Source organism: Bufo bufo, chromosome 1, assembly GCF_905171765.1.
Source record: "Bufo bufo chromosome 1, aBufBuf1.1, whole genome shotgun sequence".
Lineage (NCBI taxonomy): Eukaryota > Metazoa > Chordata > Amphibia > Anura > Bufonidae > Bufo > Bufo bufo.
In genome coordinates, this window is record NC_053389.1 from 280517832 (window position 1) to 280538475 (window position 20644).

General features: G+C 45.8%; 1 protein-coding gene across 3 annotated transcripts in view; it reads right to left on the minus strand.

Moving 5' to 3' along the window:
* Positions 1 to 20404, minus strand: part of SGCD (sarcoglycan delta) — an 836092-nt gene extending 815688 nt beyond the window's left edge. The window contains exon 1 of one of the 3 annotated variants that reach the window (XM_040440010.1): positions 20290 to 20404. The gene's annotated coding sequence lies outside the window, so the exon portion shown is untranslated. The remainder of the gene's footprint in view (positions 1 to 20289) is intronic. The other 2 variants (XM_040440019.1, XM_040440029.1) reach the window with 2 other exon arrangements.
* Positions 20405 to 20644: the final 240 nt, after the last annotated feature.

Sequence of the window (20644 nt, forward strand, 5' to 3'; positions counted from 1 at the left end):
TGGCAGCATCAGCAGGGGGTACCCCGCAAGGAAAGGTATTTATCTCAATTAATACAAAACCATGAAAGGTCCTCTTTAACTACTGTGAATGTTTACAGTGTTAAAATATTGTTTTGTTATTTATTAATTTTTTTAACACACCTTTTGTCAACATATTTATTTTTCCTATTTTCACCCTCTAAAACCTAGTTGCGTCTTATGAGCAGGTGCGTCTTATAGGGCGAAAAATACGGGTATATCACATATATCATATTGCACTATGAGCAGAAGAAGAGACATTGCCCCTTGGGGAAATTTCTATTTAGCATTATCTCTTTTTCAGAAGTTCTGGAAGCTCCATCTGGAGAAGAAGAGGGTTATCTATAAGATCTTATCTAGCAGCGGAATAGGCTTGTCTCGCTGCAACAGAAATATGGCAAGGAAGTGGCACAGAATAACTGAGGATGACAGGAGATAAGGAAGGCATTAGTGACACCTGCTTTCAGACTGAAATAGAGGACATGGGCAGCTCAGTATACCCAATGCAGAAGCTCGCGGGTATGAGTATATCTCTATATGGAAGGCACAACATAAGTACTGTAAACAGAGCAGCGGGTACCTCAGAGCTGCCGCTGTGTTAAAAGAGTATGAGAAAGACATTACACCATAGCAGAGAATCTGAGAGGAAAATGCCAATTCTTACTCGGCAAGAAATGTACACAGTTTCCTTCTGATCTTTTGTGTCTTTTCTCTTTCCCTAACATACATAATTGGATAACTGTTTCCTTAAAGGGAACCTCTCATCGACTTTATGCTGCCGTTACTGAAGGCAGCATAAAGCAGTGACAGACGTGCTGATTTCAGCGATGTGTCACTCATGAGCTAAAATGAAGTGTTTCTCCAGAAGCAGCTTCATAATCATTGCAGCCCGAACCTGGTAAAGGCTGCCTGAGAAGAATCACAGTTGTCCATGATCTCTTGTTGTCCCCGCCCACCTGCTGATGATTGGCTGTTTTCTCCCTAGGCCGCCAGGATTCTCTTCCACTACTAGGCCTCAAATATTATAAAGCTGGTTCTCGGCAACCACTTACTTTTAGATCATAAGTGACACACCGGTGACATCAGGCCGTCTGTCACTACATTATGTTGCCCTCAGTGTGGGCGGCCTAAAGTTGACGACAGGCTCCCTATAAATTAAGCTTTTTTGTCACTTCAGGCTCTTTTCAGAACAATCCCAGTCTATGGATGTAGTCACATGCCCGTTTTATTTTAACAGACAGTAAATACTGGTGGTCAAAAAAGTACAGTATATTTAATGGTGATTTTTCCTTTAATTAACCAGGCAATACCCTAAAGGACCCATAGGTAATGCCATTGCCAGGGGGATATTGCACTGCAGGGGATAGATGCTTGAGGGCGCTTTACACCTCCCACTGTTTGTATGGACGCTCATTAGTGATAATGATAGCTGCCTGCGTAAAGGTGCCGTCCATTACCCGATGAACGAGCAGAAAGTTTGTGCGCAATAGGATCGTTTGCCGGCAGCAGATCGTACCATCTAAACAGCATTCTGCTGTCGGGGGCAAGCAATGGCATTATCGATTGCTTCTCCCTGTACTGTGGAGGAGATCGCTGCATGTAAATGCAGCTTTCTCCTCCCCTAACGAGCAAGTGATTGTCAGGAAGAAACGCCTCCTTCTCGACAATCGTTTGCTACATCGCGCGATGTAAACAGGCCTTTAGAATTATGATTGCTCATAGATAAGGCCACTATAAGGTGTCAATGTATTGGTCACGTCCACAAAATGAGATCAGGTGGGCTGTTCCACCCCTTCAAAGTGCTCCAGACGAAGTACAGACACCCCATTCTCCTCTAAAATCCTAAAAAACCTTTGATGAAGGCTGCGAGCTTGCGTATTTTGTCACAACTAAAACCTCTAGCATTTCCGCAGGTCCCCTGACTATGTGAAGTGAGGACATGCCTGAATACCCCACGTGACTGTTGAGGCCACTGACTGGATGCAGCAATCAAGAGGGGTAGTGGGGGATGTCATCACTACAGCGCTAGAAACAAAGACTAGAGCGACGGTGTTGGAAAGGAATGGGAGTAGACAGGTGAGTATCTCCTGGATCTCGAAAAAAAACCTTTAAGTAAATATGATCTTATTTTTGGTGAGTCGCCTATTTTAATGATAGCTTATCAATTTTTTAAGTTCTGGAGGACATTTTTAAAGGGGTTGTACCCAGTCTTCAAGTTATTCCCTATCCACAGGATAGGGCATGACTAACTGATCGCAGGCAGTCTGACCGCTGGGACCCACACTGATCCAGAGAACAGGGGGGGTCCCATGTTCCCGTCTTGTAAATAGCTGAGTGCTGTACTTAGCTATGAATATTTTCTTACAAAACTTATATATCAATCTTCTCAGCTTCTCCTGCTATATAACATGCTGCCTGCAGATTGCATTGCATTTCATAGTGAGAGGTGCTCTTTAAGGGCTCTTTCACACTTGCGTTGTTCTTTTCCGGCATAGAGTTCCGCCGTCGGGGCTCTATGCCGGAAAAATCCTGATCAGGATTATCCCAATGCATTCTGAATGGAGAGAAATCCGTTCAGGATGCATCAGGATGTCTTCAGTTCAGGACCGGAACGTTTTTTGGCTGGAGAAAATACCGCACTATGCTGCGCTTTTTGCTCCGGCCAAAAATCCTGAACACTTGCCGCAAGGCCGGATCCGGAATTAATGCCCATTGAAAGGCATTAATCAGGATCCGGCCGTAAGCTAAACGTCGTTTCGGCGCATTACCGGATCCGACGTTTAGCTTTTTCTGAATGGTTACCATGGCTGCCAGGACGCTAAAGTCCTGTTTGCCATGGTAAAGTGTAGTGGGGAGCGGGGGAGCAGTATACTTACCGTCCGTGCGGCTCCCGGGGTGCTTCAGAGTGGAGTCAGGGCGCCCCACGCACATGGATGACGTGATCGCATGGATCACGTCATCCATGCGCATGGGGCGCTCTGACGTCATTCTGGAGCGCCCCGGGAGCCGCACGGACGGTAAGTATACTGCTCCCCCGCTCCCCACTACTACTATGGCAGCCAGGACTTTAATAGCGTCCTGGCTGCCATAGTAACACTGAACGCATTTTGAAGACTGATCCGTCTTCAAATGCTTTCAGTTCACTTGCGGTGTTACGAATCCGGCGGGCACTTCCGGCAAATGGAGTACACGACGGATCCGGACAACGAAAGTGTGAAAGAGCCCTTAAGCGTACCTGAGTTTTCAAAGAAAGCATAATGGCTATGCTTCTTTGTACAATCATAACCATGAAAAAACTGTTATGTTTTGACTCCATAATGTCTTTTTTCAGCCATCTTATCCCCTGTTTCTGCTGCACAGCTGGATGCATTTCACTCAGAAGCAGGGGGACAATCCCTTCTGAACAGCATTGCTCTGTTGTGACATCCTTTCCTTTACTTCCCACTATGTTTATTTTCAACTCTGGAGCTCAAAGAACAGATAAGGAGGGGGAAATCACCCATACAGAAAGGCAGGAGGCTCATGTGAATTGAGAAACAGTATACAAGCAGTTGTTTTATCAAGCTCAGGATCTTAGCTAGATATGACATGCCCCCACTTCCTCTCTGCCTTGTCTGTTACCAAGGACGAATCTTGTCTGACCACAGGCAGCGGACAGCAGAAAATAATGTGGAAGTGAGATCACTAGTGGTCATGACTTTACTTTTTTTCAAGTGTATGCAGGCATATTTGTAAATGAAGTGATTTAGAAATGTGCTACTTACACCATTCTCTATTAAATTTAATTAAAGTGTGTGAAGGTACAGCGACTCTTTAAGGGTGGACTCACACATGCGGTATTTGATGCAGTTTTTTCAGCCAAAGCCAGTGGAAGGGAATGAAACAAAATATAAAGCAAACACATACTTCTCCTTCCTGCTGGATCTACTTTGCTTTGGCTAAAAAAAACCTGCAGGTTTGATTTTATCACTTATTTGGTACCAACATATTCTGCAGTGCTTTACAGATATCTGCATTATGTGCTGTCCCCTCACAATCAGTATCAGTATGGGAGGAAACCCATGTAAATACAGGGAGAACATACAAACTCCATGCAGATGGACCGGAGCCTAGGACCCCAGCGCTGCAAGGCACCGGTGCTAACCACTGAGCCAGCCTATATACCAATATCACTTTATTAGAAGACTTTTATGAGACGCAACTGACCCCAGCACCCCGCAGCCAGTGAGAACGGCTGGTGTCTTATACAAAGAATATGGGAGGATATACACAGCAGCCTTGTATAAAAAGGGGCCGTTCCAATAACAGGACACTATACAGGAATTGTCGAATATGCAGATACTTATTAAACAAGGGTAAATATTGCATCCTGATATAATAATGATTTAAAAATATGCCGCAGGAAAATGTACAATAAATCAACGTTCAGTATGGCTATTACACTTCATCGTATAGGTCATGGACCCCTACACAAAATATCTAGTAGCAATGAATGCCTTGGAACTAGGTTCTCCTGATTAAATTGGAGTTAGCAAAAATCTACATTTTAATTTGCAAACCAATTAGTGGGAATGCGGACATTCTCCCAAAATCATTAAGTCACTCACCGATTATTTTCTTAATCTGTGTGCGCACACAACACTTCCCTCCAGCTGAAGCGTAGTAAGGTGAAGTATAAAGAAATATGTCTCCGAGTGGATATTAATAGATACACCAAAAGGCTGACAGATAGAAAGATAGACAGACAGACAGACCGACAGACATATTAGATGGATGGATAGATAGATAGATAGATAGATAGATAGATAGATAGATAGATAGATAGATAGATAGATAGATAGATAGATAGATAGATAGATAGATAGATAGATGTGCTATTCCTCTATTACTCCTACTAGAGGTTCATGAATGCTTTGACAGCAAACTTCAATGAAGGTCCATCTGGGTGTTACCAGTTTGGGGTGTGTCCCTGTACAGTCTGACAGTGGCAACATTGATTGGCTACTGTCCAACTGCGCAGGGTTCCCCCCTAACTGGTAACACCCAGGTGGACCCTGACTGAAGACTGACAGCAATTCATTCATAACCCACTGCCGGAACCTGTAGGAATGGCGCAGCATAGTCATAAGAATAGATGCTCTGGAACTGTTATTCCACGGGGAATACAAGTAGTTACTAAAACTGACATGTCAGGAGAGGTGAGAGGTCCTCTTTAAGGGGAACCTGTCACCGGGATTTTGTGTATAGAGCTGAGGACATGGGTTGCTAGATCGCCGCTAGCACATCCGCAATACCCAGTCCCCATAGCTCTGTGTGCTTTTATTGTGTAAAAAAAAATATTTCATACATGTGCAAATTAACCTGAGATGAGTCCAGCATGAAGGAGCCCAGCACCGCCCCGCATCCTCAGAATCTCCTCCTTGCTCCCCGACGTCAGAAAGCCAGAGCGCTGTAATCTCGCGATGCGCGAGCTGGCGCATGCGCAGTGTCGTGATAGTGTACCTTCCCTGTGCTGGCATCAGCCTCAGAGAAGGAACTGCGCATGCGCTAGCTCGCGCATCGCGAGATTACGGCGCTCTGGCTTTCTGACGTCAGGGAGCAAGGAGGAGATTCTGAGGATGCGGGGCGGTGCTGGGCGCATTCATGCTGGACTCATCTCAGGGACAGGACTCATCTCAGGTTAATTTGCATATGTATCAAATCGTTTTTTTTTACACAATAAAAGCACACAGAGCTATGGGGACTGGATATTGTGTATGTGCTAGCGGCCATCTAGCAACCCATGTCCTCAGCTCTATACCCAAAATCCTGGTGACAGGTTCCCTTTAAATTACAATAGATGGAAATAGAATTTTAAAAGGGCAAGCTAAATATAATAATTTGAAGGGCGGCTGGAAACATATCTGGTGCAGTAAGTGATCTCTTTATAGGTAGTTGTACAAATCATATCCTACAAGCACACACAGAAAATGACATTGTTTTCTTCCAAATGTGCACTTAACGCAGAATACTACTGTACCTACAGGGATTTTCACAGGTCATGAAATATTCTAGGAGATATTCTCCTGGTGGGGGGATGGAGTAGTCTGTGAGCACCACCAGGCAATCCCTCTGCCCCCATGAAGCCCTGCCCTCAGCATAAAACTGTCCGTATCAGCATGGAGAGGCCTGTGATCACCCAATCTTCACTCTCCACTTTCCTCATTCTTTGGCTATGGCCTGATGGTGCGGCTGGTCGCATGGCGGTAAGCGACACCCACCCGTGGTAACCATTGGCTGCACCACTTCTCAGTAAAATCATGTGGATAGTTGCAATGTTGGGCCAAACTATTTAAAGGGGCATCCTATAAATAATGTAAAAATTAAAATCAGAGGTAATCTAGTACAGGGATCAGCAAACTTCGGCACTCCAGCGATTGTGAAACTACAATTTACAGAATGCTCCTTTCAGTTCAATGAGAGACCTTAGAAGAGCAGAGCAAGTATGCGTGCTGGGAGTGCCGGAGGTTGCCTACCCCTGATCTAGTACATGACAACCTCTTTCTAGGACCAGCCCTGCATCTCACATGGATCCAGAAGTCTCCCCATTCATTGCTCCAATTGTTCTGCTAGATTTATTTCAAGCTGTCAGATCAGGGGGTGTGTCCATTTTTCAGGGGTCTGTCCTTTCTGCTGCAGCTGGTGGCAGTTGAAGGATGAAACTGAGCATGTGCTTCCGTCTCAGTGAGGTGGACAGAGAAATTAGAAAAAGAGCGAACAGCAGGTGGCGCTATACAGGTAGATTTCATTGTATAACTCAGCGGCTATACAAAATTTTTAATTACATGCAATTACAAAAGTGTTCAGATCCAGGGGCTGGTTGGAAAACTGTAGAATATTTTTCATGCGACAATCCCTTTAAGGAGCAGATAAGCTTTACTGCAAAAAAAAGTATACAACTAACAGTTACATCAATGGATAAAAGTAGGGATCGACCGATTATCGGTTTGGCCGATATTATCGGCCGATATTGAGGATTTTGAACGTTATCGGTATCGGCATCTATTTTGCCGATATACCGATAACGTATGGGGAACACAGAACGCGCTGCTCTCAGCGCGTTCTGTGTTCCCTCCGCAGCAGTGCACAGGGGAGAAGGAAGCAGTGTCTCCTCCCCCTGTGCTGCTGCTGCTGCCGCTGCCGCCAATGACAGAAAAGAAGACAAGAGGAGGGGAGGGGCTGTGGCCGCTGCGCCACCAATGAAGATAAGCCTTTCATTCATTCATATACAGGAGGCGGGAGCTGGCTGCAGAATCACATAGCCGGCTCCCGGCCTCTATGAGCGATAGCTGCGATCCGCGGTAGTTAACTCCTCAGGTGCCGCGGATCGCAGCTACCGCTTATAGAGGTCGGGAGCCGGCTATGTGATTCTGCAGCCAGCTCCCGCCTCCTGTATATGAATGATTGAGAGACTTATCTTCATTGGTGGCGCAGTGCGCCCCCCCCCCCAAGCCCCCCAGTATTAATCATTGGTGGCGCAGTGCGCCCCCACCCCAATCCCGGCCAATAGTAAAAACATTAGTGGCGCAGGGCGCCCCCCCCCCCCACCCAGTATTACTTATTGGTGGCAGTGGCCACAGGATCCCCTCTCCCCTGCTCCTCCGATCGGAGCCCCAGCTGTGTAAGCCTGGGGCTCCGATCGGTTACCATGGCAGCCAGGACGCTATTGAAGCCCTGGCTGCCATGGCAAGCTCCATGCTACTGTGTGCACAAAGCACAGAGCAGCAGGGACAGTGTGAGATCCTATTCACCCTGATAGAGATCTATCAGGGGGAATAGGACAAGGGTTCTAGTCCCTAAAGGGGCTAAAAGTTAGTAAAAAAAAAAAACACAAAAATATTAAGTATAAATGAAAAAGACTTATAAAAAAAAAATACACATTAACAATAAACAAAAAAATACACATTAACAATAAACATATTAATTTTCAGCAGGTTTGTGTAGGAATTTTTTTTTTTTCTCAAAAATGAAAATTCCCAGAATATCGGTATAAATTATCGGCTATCGGCCTGAAAGTTCACAAATTATTGGTATCGGTATCGGCCCTAAAAAATCAATATCGGTCGATCCCTAGATAAAAGTATATTTGTACAACTACAATTTTTTCTAAAATTCTCCCCAATCTACAAATCTGGTATCATTTATCAATATGAAATTGTCATCGATGACAATTCTGTAATTAAAGCCTCCATCTTACCTTTGAAAATCCTAAACAGGTGGGCAGAAAACTTGGCAATAAGGACTATATGTACATTGTAATTTACTTGTTGATAGTCCCTGTATGGAAAAGGTCTACAATATGTCACCACCTGCTGGACAGAACTGGTATTGCATATGAACTCTATGGATGCGTATAGAGATCAATGAAACTTGGGATATTTGCCAGTTCAAAGCTCATTGTATTATCCAGTTACACAACTATACAACACATTTCATGACAAAACTAAATGCAGAGTCGAATGCTCGCAGAACATGTCACAAAATATAAATGTGCCCAGAAAGTTTTCAAAACTCATAACCAAGACAAGGGCGGTTTAAAAAATAAAATAAAATACACTGAATGCAAAGTTGACTCTGCTACATCTGTAGCCCTGGGCATAATTAAGCAGTATCAACAATAATAGCAAATTCATGCATATCATAAAGGTAGACCTAATTACTGTTAAACTATGGGGACCTGCACAAGTCAAAGTAGTCCCTATCCAGTGGGGGTTATCATCCTACAAAAAGCTCTGGCACTCCTAGTAAGGTTCACCCCACCGTTCTCTCTTACAAAGGAGGTATAGCTTGATGATCTTCTGCCTTGGGGGAAATGGTTGACCTGGACCACCAAAAGCCTCCACATCTACAACACTGGTAACCTGAGATGGACATGAAAACCATGTCAGCCTTCCCAGAACAGCGAATGAGAACAAGGGCTGGAACCTGAGGCAGACTGACCATTCAGACATTAGGGTCGTGCCTGACAGCCCACGGACAAAAGTGGACTAAAGATTCTTTGTCAGTTGGAGATAATAATAGGTCTTCAATTTCTGATTGATGGGGGTCCAACTCCCGGACCCTCCGTCAATTAGGTGTTATAAGAGACTGTGGTGTTTCGGTGAACACTGCAACCTCCTCACTGCTTACCAAGCACAGCGCCGTCCATTGGATAGAGGGTGTGCTTGATCCTGAGGTCCAGGTCCATTCACTTTCATGGTACTGAGCTGCGTCTAGGCCATGCAACCGATGAACATGACGTCACAGGCCTAGGAAGAGGCCGGGGTGCATTGGTCTCTTCAAGCAGCTGATCGGCAAGGGTGCCAGGAGTAGGAACCCCACTAATCACAGGCCATCAACAATAAACTCCCACAAAACTCCTTTAAAGGGGCTGTCTTTGGGACTAATGGAGCTGAGTACTTCGCTATCTCCAACAGTCCCACAGACATTTGACACACATGTACGCTACCACTCGATAGACACACAGGGGACTTGGGGACTCCTGTCCTTGTAATGGGTGGGAGCTCTTGGATTTGTACTACATGTTTTTTTTTATGGCAGAGCCCCTTAATATTTACTACGGTCAGGGTTCCTTAAATGTAACTAAGGGTATCATGGTTAGAGTTCTTCATACCCAGGGGCTCTGTTAGTCCACTTCCATAATAATAACCAGTATATGATTTGACAGCTTTTGTACTATAACCCCCAATATACCCTGGCAGCATATGGAAATCATAGGAGTTTTACTTTACAGTATCAAGAAGGACTTAAGGAAATGGTATGAAGGACAGCAGTTCCTAGAGTTCACTAAAAGCTTATTCCAATATATACTGAGAAATTGAAAATGATTATCCGGAACATTTTCCACTTAGCAAAGAGGATGTTCAAGTGTGGGACCTGGAGAATAAATGGCTACAAAAAAAAGATACTGTACCAGGAATCCGGCGTCTTACATCAGTGCCAGATCCTGCCAGTTACAAGTAAGGCTACTTTCACACTTGCGGCAGAGAAATCTGTAAGGCAGTTCTGTCGTCAGAACTGCCTGCTGGATCCGGCAAAACATATGCCAACTGAATGCATTTTAAGACTGATCAGGATCCTGATCCGTCTTACAAATGCATTGCAAGAGCGGATCCGTCTGTCCGTTTGTCATACGGACAAACTGATCCTTTATGATTTTTTTCACGGACGGATCCGGCATTCCGGTATTTTGAATGCTGGATCCGGCACTAATACATTCCTGCTGGATCCGCCATTCAGGCAAGTCTTCCAGTTTTTTTGGACGGAACTCAATGCCGGAAAATAATAACGCTAGTGTGAAAGTACCCTAAAGACACAACATACTAATTGTCCACCGGACCCAAAGGATGAAGCCTCTAAACTCCAACTCCGCACCATCCTCGTTCCTGTAGGGGGATCCAGTGACTGTGTGGTGCTTAGATAAGAATAAAGCTCTTCTCCCTGAACATCCATTACTGAGACTTTACAAATCACTGAGCTTCTAGATACAGATGAGAAATCTCTCATGTAAGTGATGATTCTCTGCCATACAGGACACACTCAATGGACACCTCACCATTACCATAGCAAGGAATGGAGTCCTCGACCGTGTCACCATACACAGTGCCTCGAACATGTCACCATACACAGTGCATCGACCATGTCACCATACACAGTGCATCGACCATGTCACCATACACAGTGCATCGTACATGTCACCATACACAGTGCATCGACCATGTCACCATACACAGTGCATCGTACATGTCACCATACACAGTGCATCGACCATGTCACCATACACAGTGCCTCGAACATGTCACCATACACAGTGCATCGAACATGTCACCATACACAGTGCCTCAAACATGTCACCATACACAGTGCATCAACCATGTCACCATACACAGTGCCTCGAACATGTCACCATACACAGTGCATCGACCATGTCACCATATACACTGCATCGTACATGTCACCATACACAGTGCATCGACCATGTCACCATACACAGTGCATCGACCATGTCACCATACACAGTGCATCGACCATGTCACCATACACAGTGCATCGACCATGTCACCATACACAGTGCATCGACCATGTCACCATACACAGTGCATCGACCATGTCACCATACACAGTGCCTAGAACATGTCACCATACACAGTGCCTCGAACATGTCACCATACACAGTGCATCGACCATGTCACCATACACAGTGCATCGACCATGTCACCATACACAGTGCATCGAACCTGTCACCATACACAGTGCCTCGAACATGTCACCATACACAGTGCCTCGAACATGTCACCATACACAGTGCCTCGAACATGTCACCATACACAGTGCCTCGAACATGTCACCATACACAGTGCCTCGAACATGTCACCATACACAGTGCCTCGAACATGTCACCATACACAGTGCATCGAACATGTCACCATACACAGTGCCTCGTACATGTCACCATACACAGTGCATCGTACATGTCACCATACACAGTGCATCGAACATGTCACCATACACAGTGCATCGAACATGTCACCATACACAGTGCATCGTACATGTCACCATACACAGTGCCTCGTACATGTCACCATACACAGTGCATCGTACATGTCACCATACACAGTGCATCGAACATGTCACCATACACAGTGCCTCGAACATGTCACCATACACAGTGCCTCGTACATGTCACCATACACAGTGCATCGTACATGTCACCATACACAGTGCATCGAACATGTCACCATACACAGTGCATCGACCATGTCACCATACACAGTGCATCGACCATGTCACCATACACAGTGCCTAGAACATGTCACCATACACAGTGCCTCGAACATGTCACCATACACAGTGCATCGACCATGTCACCATACACAGTGCATCGACCATGTCACCATACACAGTGCATCGAACCTGTCACCATACACAGTGCCTCGAACATGTCACCATACACAGTGCCTCGAACATGTCACCATACACAGTGCCTCGAACATGTCACCATACACAGTGCCTCGAACATGTCACCATACACAGTGCATCGTACATGTCACCATACACAGTGCATCGAACATGTCACCATACACAGTGCATCGACCATGTCACCATACACAGTGCATCGACCATGTCACCATACACAGTGCCTAGAACATGTCACCATACACAGTGCCTCGAACATGTCACCATACACAGTGCATCGACCATGTCACCATACACAGTGCATCGACCATGTCACCATACACAGTGCATCGAACCTGTCACCATACACAGTGCCTCGAACATGTCACCATACACAGTGCCTCGAACATGTCACCATACACAGTGCCTCGAACATGTCACCATACACAGTGCCTCGAACATGTCACCATACACAGTGCCTCGAACATGTCACCATACACAGTGCCTCGAACATGTCACCATACACAGTGCATCGAACATGTCACCATACACAGTGCCTCGTACATGTCACCATACACAGTGCATCGTACATGTCACCATACACAGTGCATCGAACATGTCACCATACACAGTGCCTCGAACATGTCACCATACACAGTGCCTCGTACATGTCACCATACACAGTGCATCGTACATGTCACCATACACAGTGCATCGAACATGTCACCATACACAGTGCCTCGAACATGTCACCATACACAGTGCATCGAACATGTCACCATACACAGTGCCTCGTACATGTCACCATACACAGTGCATCGAACATGTCACCATACACAGTGCCTCGAACATGTCACCATACACAGTGCCTCGAACATGTCACCATACACAGTGCCTCGAACATGTCACCATACACAGTGCCTCGAACATGTCACCATACACAGTGCATCGAACATGTCACCATACACAGTGCATCGAACATGTCACCATACACAGTGCCTCGAACATGTCACCATACACAGTGCATCGTACATGTCACCATACACAGTGCCTTAAACATGTCACCATACACAGTGCATCGACCATGTCACCATACACAGTGCATCGACCATGTCACCATACACAGTGCCTCAAACATGTCACCATACACAGTGCCTCGACCATGTCACCATACACAGTGCCTCAAACCTGTCACCATACACAGTGCATCGAACATGTCACCATACACAGTGCCTCAAACATGTCACCATACACAGTGCATCGACCATGTCACCATACACAGTGCCTCGAACATGTCACCATACACAGTGCCTCGTACATGTCACCATACACAGTGCATCGAACATGTCACCATACACAGTGCATCGAACATGTCACCATACACAGTGCATCGACCATGTCACCATACACAGTGCATCGACCATGTCACCATACACAGTGCATCGACCATGTCACCATACCCAGTGCCTCGACCATGTCACCATACACAGTGCATCGAACATGTCACCATACACAGTGCCTCAAACATGTCACCATACACAGTGCATCGAACATGTCACCATACACAGTGCATCGACCATGTCACCATACACAGTGCATCGACCATGTCACCATACACAGTGCCTCGTACATGTCACCATACACAGTGCCTCGTACATGTCACCATACACAGTGCCTCGAACATGTCACCATACACAGTGCATCGAACATGTCACCATACACAGTGCCTCAAACATGTCACCATACACAGTGCATCGTACATGTCACCATACACAGTGCATCGTACATGTCACCATACACAGTGCATCGACCATGTCACCATACACAGTGCATCGACCATGTCACCATACACAGTGCCTCGAACATGTCACCATACACAGTGCATCGAATATGTCACCATACACAGTGCATCGAACATGTCACCATACACAGTGCCTCGAACATGTCACCATACACAGTGCCTCGAACATGTCACCATACACAGTGCCTCGAACATGTCACCATACACAGTGCATCGAACATGTCACCATACACAGTGCCTCGAACATGTCACCATACACAGTGCATCGAACATGTCACCATACACAGTGCCTCAAACATGTCACCATACACAGTGCATCGACCATGTCACCATACACAGTGCCTCGAACATGTCACCATACACAGTGCCTCGAACATGTCACCATACACAGTGCATCGAACATGTCACCATACACAGTGCCTCGAACATGTCACCATACACAGTGCATCGAACATGTCACCATACACAGTGCATCGAACATGTCACCATACACAGTGCATCGTACATGTCACCATACACAGTGCATCGTACATGTCACCATACACAGTGCCTCAAACATGTCACCATACACAGTGCATCGACCATGTCACCATACACAGTGCCTCAAACATGTCACCATACACAGTGCATCGACCATGTCACCATACACAGTGCCTCGAACATGTCACCATACACAGTGCATCGAACATGTCACCATACACAGTGCATCGTACATGTCACCATACACAGTGCCTCGAACATGTCACCATACACAGTGCATCGACCATGTCACCATACACAGTGCCTCGAACATGTCACCATACACAGTGCATCGACCATGTCACCATACACAGTGCATCGACCATGTCACCATACACAGTGCATCGACCATGTCACCATACACAGTGCCTCGAACATGTCACCATACACAGTGCCTCGAACATGTCACCATACACAGTGCATCGACCATGTCACCATACACAGTGCCTCGAACATGTCACCATACACAGTGCATCGACCATGTCACCATACACAGTGCCTCGAACATGTCACCATACACAGTGCCTCGAACATGTCACCATACACAGTGCATCGACCATGTCACCATACACAGTGCATCGACCATGTCACCATACACAGTGCATCGACCATGTCACCATACACAGTGCATCGACCATGTCACCATACACAGTGCATCGTACATGTCACCATACACAGTGCATCGTACATGTCACCATACACAGTGCATCGACCATGTCACCATACACAGTGCCTCGAACATGTCACCATACACAGTGCCTCGAACATGTCACCATACACAGTGCCTCGAACATGTCACCATACACAGTGCATCGACCATGTCACCATACACAGTGCCTCGAACATGTCACCATACACAGTGCATCGTACATGTCACCATACACAGTGCATCGTACATGTCACCATACACAGTGCCTCGAACATGTCACCATACACAGTGCATCGAACATGTCACCATACACAGTGCATCGAACATGTCACCATACACAGTGCCTCGAACATGTCACCATACACAGTGCCTCGAACATGTCACCATACACAGTGCCTCGAACATGTCACCATACACAGTGCATCGAACATGTCACCATACACAGTGCCTCGAACATGTCACCATACACAGTGCATCGAACATGTCACCATACACAGTGCCTCAAACATGTCACCATACACAGTGCATCGACCATGTCACCATACACAGTGCCTCGAACATGTCACCATACACAGTGCCTCGAACATGTCACCATACACAGTGCATCGAACATGTCACCATACACAGTGCCTCGAACATGTCACCATACACAGTGCATCGAACATGTCACCATACACAGTGCATCGAACATGTCACCATACACAGTGCATCGTACATGTCACCATACACAGTGCATCGTACATGTCACCATACACAGTGCCTCAAACATGTCACCATACACAGTGCATCGACCATGTCACCATACACAGTGCCTCAAACATGTCACCATACACAGTGCATCGACCATGTCACCATACACAGTGCCTCGAACATGTCACCATACACAGTGCATCGAACATGTCACCATACACAGTGCATCGTACATGTCACCATACACAGTGCCTCGAACATGTCACCATACACAGTGCATCGACCATGTCACCATACACAGTGCCTCGAACATGTCACCATACACAGTGCATCGACCATGTCACCATACACAGTGCATCGACCATGTCACCATACACAGTGCATCGACCATGTCACCATACACAGTGCCTCGAACATGTCACCATACACAGTGCCTCGAACATGTCACCATACACAGTGCATCGACCATGTCACCATACACAGTGCCTCGAACATGTCACCATACACAGTGCATCGACCATGTCACCATACACAGTGCCTCGAACATGTCACCATACACAGTGCCTCGAACATGTCACCATACACAGTGCATCGACCATGTCACCATACACAGTGCATCGACCATGTCACCATACACAGTGCATCGACCATGTCACCATACACAGTGCATCGACCATGTCACCATACACAGTGCATCGTACATGTCACCATACACAGTGCATCGTACATGTCACCATACACAGTGCATCGACCATGTCACCATACACAGTGCCTCGAACATGTCACCATACACAGTGCCTCGAACATGTCACCATACACAGTGCCTCGAACATGTCACCATACACAGTGCATCGACCATGTCACCATACACAGTGCCTCGAACATGTCACCATACACAGTGCATCGTACATGTCACCATACACAGTGCATCGTACATGTCACCATACACAGTGCATCGACCATGTCACCATACACAGTGCATCGTACATGTCACCATACACAGTGCATCGACCGTGACACCATACACAGTGCATCGAACATGTCACCATACACAGTGCCTCGAACATGTCACCATACACAGTGCATCGAACATGTCACCATACACAGTGCCTCAAACATGTCACCATACACAGTGCCTCGAACATGTCACCATACACAGTGCCTCGAACATGTCACCATACACAGTGCCTCAAACATGTCACCATACACAGTGCATCGAACATGTCACCATACACAGTGCCTCGTACATGTCACCATACACAGTGCCTCGTACATGTCACCATACACAGTGCCTCGTACATGTCACCATACACAGTGCCTCAAACATGTCACCATACACAGTGCCTCAAACATGTCACCATACACAGTGCATCGAACATGTCACCATACACAGTGCCTCGTACATGTCACCATACACAGTGCCTCGTACATGTCACCATACACAGTGCATCGAACATGTCACCATACACAGTGCATCGACCATGTCACCATACACAGTGCATCGACCATGTCACCATACACAGTGCGCACCCCATAACAGGGAAAATCCACTACAGAGAGCGCTACTATCTATCTATCTATAATCTATCTATTCATCTCCTATCTTTCTATCTATCTATTATATATCTAAGATCTATCTAACATCTATCTATCTACTATATCTATCTTTGAATCTATCTATCTATGATCTATCTATCCATCTCATATCTATCTATCTATCTATCCATCTCATATCTATCTATCTATCTATCTATCTATCTATCTATCTCATATCTATCATCTATCTATCTATCTATCATCTATCTATCTATCTATCTATCTATCTATCTCTCTCATATGTATCTATCTATCTATCTCATATCTATCTATCTATCTCATATCTATCTATCCATCTATCTATCCATCCATCCATCCATCCATCCATCTATCTAATATCTATTTATTTATCTATCTATCTATCTATCTATCTATCTATCTATCCATCCATCTAACTTATATCTATCTATCTCATATCTATCCATCTATCTATCTATCTAACTCATATCTATCTCTCTCATATGTATCTATCTATCTATCTATCTATCTCTCATATCTATCATCTATCTATCTATCTATTATATCTATCTATCTATCTATCTCCTATCTATCTATCATCTACTATCTATCTATCTATCTATCTATCTATCTATCTATCATCTATATTATGTTTTTCTGTCACATATCTATCTATCCATCTATTATATCTATCTATCTATCTATCTCTCTCATATCTATCTATCTATCTATCTATCTATATTATGTTTTTCTGTCACATATCTATCTATATCTAGCTATCATCTATCCATTAAATATCTAAGATCTATCTCACGTCTTTCTATCTATCTATCTATATATCCGTCTATCTATCTACAGATATACAGAAATAGGCGGCACTCCAATGGTTCCGTAAAAGTGATGGACAAACGATATGTGCAGCGTTTCCGCCCTCACTCGTGATAAAGGCCCCATGTGAGGGATGAAACGTTGCATGTACAAACCTATCTCTACCATCTTGTCGATGCATTCACTATGAATCAATCCAGTGACACTAAGAGCCATTATCTCTCCATGGATCTAATAAGCCCACTGACGGTTAGCGGTCAATGATCTGCAGTAGGGACACCGTGGGGAGTTCATTACAATGTGGAGTAAAGCTTTATTGGGTACATCTCTGCACCAATCAGATACTGCTAACGACCATGAGCCCCCCCTTCGAGCATGGCCTGAGGTCCCGCACAGTGGACGCTTTATCTGCACATTATCCTCCCCATGGACATGTGGGAAGCAGAATATTACACGGGATGCCTCTAATGACATCTGATCTATAGAATATTCTATACCATCCTTCTATATCAGCGCTGTCAGGTCAATGATGAAGGTTTCCAATTCCCCAATGTAGAAAATGAGATAATGCCGTAAATGACAGCATCAGTAAAATGCAAATATACCCCCAGCCTATACCTAGGACGTTACAATGTGACTGGGGTAGAGAATGATCACATTCCTGAGCATTTATCATCTTCATATGATAGGCCAGCAGCGGGCACGTCACATACCATGGCATGGAGACCAAGGGCTGAGATTACGACACAACAGCCACAAGTTGCATATTATAGCAGAGCTCTTGGAGTGGGCAGAACTGAGTTTATCGCTTGGCACCATTCCCTTAGGTTATTAGTGGTAAACCTCATCCTGAAACTTAACACAGTTCAGTGACAAATCCAGCTCTGCTACAACTGCATACAGGAGAAGTTCACCACCATTAGTGTGCCAACACTGCACTCACAAAGACAAGCGCCCATAACTTTCATACACAATGATGTGCAGCATTCACACACCCCCAATTGCAACGGCATCACCCAACTAAGTCCATTATTGGCAATGCTGGTGACCCATGTTCTACTATGCAGTACTGGCACACTTATTATTGGGCAATACTGGTAACATATTGATGATATGGTAACCCACTTTCAACTATATAATGCTGGCACCCACATTATCAAACAGTGTTGGCACCCCACTATGATATAATTCTGGTGGAACCCCATATAATCATCTAAAACACAATACACACTATTGAGCAATGTTGGCACCTCATTTATTTACCAAGTAATATTGGCACCCCGCTATCTATTGTATAATGCTGGAACTTCCCTAATGGATCAATACTTATTATCAGCAATGCTGGCACCCCATTCATAATGCTGCCACCCCACATATGGAACATTGCTGGCACCCACATATTACTGAGCAAGGCTGGCACCCCATTCATAATGCTGCCGCCCCACATATGGAATATTGCTGGCACCCACATATTACTGAGTAGTGTTGGCCCCCCATTCACAATGCTGCCACCCCACATATGGAGCATTTCTGGTACCCACATATTACTGAGCAGTGTTGGCACCCCATTCACAATGCTGCCACCCCACATATGGAACGTTGCTGGTACCCACATATTACTGAGCAGTGTTGGCACCCCATTCACAATGCTGCCACCCCACATATGGAGCATTTCTGGTACCCACATATTACTGAGCAGTGTTGGCACCCCATTCACAATGCTGCCACCCCACATATGGAGCATTGCTGGCACCCACATATTATTGAGCAGTGTTGGCAACCCTCTTTCTAATGCTGGCACCTCACTATTGAGCAGTGTTGGCAACCCATTTTATAATACAGACACCCCACATAAGGAGCATTGCTGGCACCCACATAGTGAGCAGTGTTAGCACCCCTCTTTATAATGCTGGCACCCACATATTGAGCACTGTTGGCACTTTACTTTCTATTGTATTATTCTGGCATCCCAGTTACTATTGAGCTGTGTTGGCACCTCACTATGCTGGCACCCCACTTGCATTAACGGATGAATCTTCAACTTTAAGAATGCCCATGTCCCAGTTTCTGGTGCCAGTTGCATGCCGATCAGTAAGGACAGGAACGGATTACTAATGACACCAGGCGATCCCCCAGATCATGCCACCAGTGCCCTCTGATAAATGACAGGCACCCACTAGTGCCAGTTGCAGCTGTCATGCCCAGATGTGGGTGCCAGCAAGCAGCTGCCACTGTATCCTCAGTGCATCAGTGATGGCCACGGCAGGGAGGCACGATGCCCGGCAGCAGTACTCACCGAGAAGCCCGCTCTCCTGTCTATGGTCCAGCTATCCAGAAGCAGCGGCCGGAGGCTCCGGGAAAGTCCATGAGTAGCCCGGGAGCAGGACGGCCTCTGATCAGTCAGCACTCCCTCTCCTCTCCTCCTCCTCCTCCCGCTCTCCTCCTCCCCCTCCCTCCTCATCGCTCGCCCTCCCTTCACCCAGCGCGGTGCTGCTGCCCTGTGCCCGTCCGTCTGCACACTACATGCCCTCCGCTCCGTCTTCCTCCTCCGGATTTTACCTCCGTCTTCCTCATGTATTTCATTGAATGAAATAGCTTTTCAGTGCTTCTCTCCTACATGTTATCTTCATGCTGAGAGGAAGAAACTATTA